This window comes from Panulirus ornatus, chromosome 43, assembly GCF_036320965.1.
Source record: "Panulirus ornatus isolate Po-2019 chromosome 43, ASM3632096v1, whole genome shotgun sequence".
Lineage (NCBI taxonomy): Eukaryota > Metazoa > Arthropoda > Malacostraca > Decapoda > Palinuridae > Panulirus > Panulirus ornatus.
In genome coordinates this window covers 918,437-920,881 of record NC_092266.1, presented here as the reverse complement: position 1 = coordinate 920,881, position 2,445 = coordinate 918,437, and positions in this window count along the sequence as shown.

Below are 2,445 nucleotides of genomic sequence, written 5' to 3'. Positions count from 1 at the left end.
GAAACCATTGGTCCGGCAGCGGTCCTCCAATAGCGAGTCGACGCGCAGTAGCGCTGCCCAAGTGGCTACCTGGGAAACAATATGGAGGAGTGGCCACGCCTGGACACTGGTACTAGTACTTTTAACAATGTTATATGGTTGCGAGGTATGGGCTCTCGATAGTGTTGTGGGAAGGAGGGTGGATGTTTGGGAAATGAAATGTTTGAGGAATGTATTTAGTGTGAGGCGGCTTGATCGAGTATGTAATGAAAGGGTGAGAGAGAAGTGTGATAATGAAAAGAAAAAACAGGAATGTGGCTGAGGGAGCAGAAGAGGGTGTGCACGTAATAGAGAAAATGGAACTATGTTGTATACTAGGGTCACCGTGCCGTCAGTGGACTGAACCAGGGCATGAGAAACGTGATGGGAAGGTCTGTGGGGCCTGGTTGTAGATAGGGAGCTGTGGTTTCGGTGCATTACACATGACAGCTTGTGTGTGGATGTGAGCGGATTTGGTCTTCCTTCGTCTGTTTCTTAGCGCTACCTTTCTGACGCAGGAGATGGCGATGTTATTTCCTGTGACGCTGGATGGTGTCGGAAATGTGGGGTTCATTAAGAATGGACGAGTAAGGTCTTAACAGGTCGTGTATGTGTGTGTGTGTGTGTGTGTGTGTGTGTGTGTGTGTGTGTGTGCATGTATAAATACATACATAGGTGTAAAGATATGGTACATATACAGAAAGTCAGGAGACTGGGCAACGCGAGTGTAAAACTCTCTCCCCTTAAGGCATAAACAAGGATCATTTAAGAATGAATAATCACTATTTGCTTGTGGACAAAATGAACCAGTACAGGCAGTGGAATTCTTTAACAGCATCAGGGGAGGGAGGGAGGGGGCAGAGGTGTTGTTAATCCTGGGAGAAGCGAAGCAATCCCCACTGGGAGAGGCAGAGTCATCCCCTACATTCCTACCACTAGAGCTGGACCTGTGAGTGGTGGTGGGGGAGAGGCTGGAGTTCGACTCTGGGTGTAAGTGTTGGCCATATTGGTGGGTGGTGTTGTTGTTTGTAGAGGCCGAGGTCGAACTTGTGACACCATCGCTCCACTGCCAGGCATATCCAGGAGAGGCAGGTGCAGGTGAACTGGTCGACCTCTGATTGTAATTACCCGTTTTGTACTGTAACGTGGTAAGGGGGAGGGAGGGGCGGGGGTTTGGTTCTGACACTCGTAATGCACCTCTCTCTCTCTCTCTCTCTCTCTCTCTCTCTCTCTCTCTCTCTCTCTCTCTCTCTCTCTCTCTCTCTCTCTCTCTCTCTCTCTCTCTCTCTCTCTCTCTCTCTCTCCACAACTGTGAAGAAATCCTTTTTTGACCAAGCGAGACAGAAGACACAGTCAGGTGTGCAGACGTGACAACACGGTCAGGAGGTGTACACACCCAGCAGCGGGGCCATCTTGACCCTCTGAGACATGGATAGAAATTTTAAAAAGTTCAGTAGATATTAGATTATATAATATATATCTATATAAGTCTATATAATATATGGAAAGGTAACTGACGGAATGTATTAAACCTCACTTTTGAATAAGGGATTCCCTTTGTCGCCAAAACAAATACATAGCTTCACATGGGTGTGAAGAAGACGGCTTACGGAAGATAATGATGATGCCACGTCACTCATCAACATTCTGCCAACTTGGTTCTCCTAACCCGCTTTGCTGGACGACCCTTACCATGTCGCCACGTTCGTTCCTTCATCTTCTCCATACCGGCTTTTATTTGAGCCAGCGATGGTCGCCTTTTCGGGTCAGGGACTTCCACAAGTTTTTGCAGTGCTGTGAGGTGTCGCTTTACCTACTCTTTATGAACGTAACTTTGGATGTCATTGAATAAACAGCCGAGGGAGAACACGTCACTGGCAGGTGAGAGGGGTTCACGGTTCATGGATTCTGGGGACATCCAAGGGTTCTCTCCTTCACCCACCAGTTTTAGAACTTGTCCTTCCCTCGTGCTCAAGCTGAAGTCAACGAAATGGAAGGACACGCCATCGTCGTAGGTCACAGTGATGTTGTCAATTCTAATATCATTGTGTATCACGCCTGCTTCGTGGATTTCTTGCAATTGGTCTACAATGGAGATGAGAGAGTCGACAATTTCTTTTTCTGATCGGGTCTGTAGATACTTCTCATAAGGACTGCCGGCGAAGGACATGATAATCCTGGCAGGTACTTGGGACAGGCCGTACAAGAAAGGAGCCCCTCCGGCTCCCTTTAGGTGACATAGGATTGCGGCCTCATCCAGTAAATTGATCAAGTCGCATCCAGGATGAAGGGTTTTACTTGCACTCTCATCTCCATTGAATAATACTTTGTCTATTATCCCATTGCCTCCCTCGTGCAACTTCTTGATAAACTTAATTTTATCAATTCCCTCCTCGATCAAGAAAACTGGGTCAATCACTTGATTGT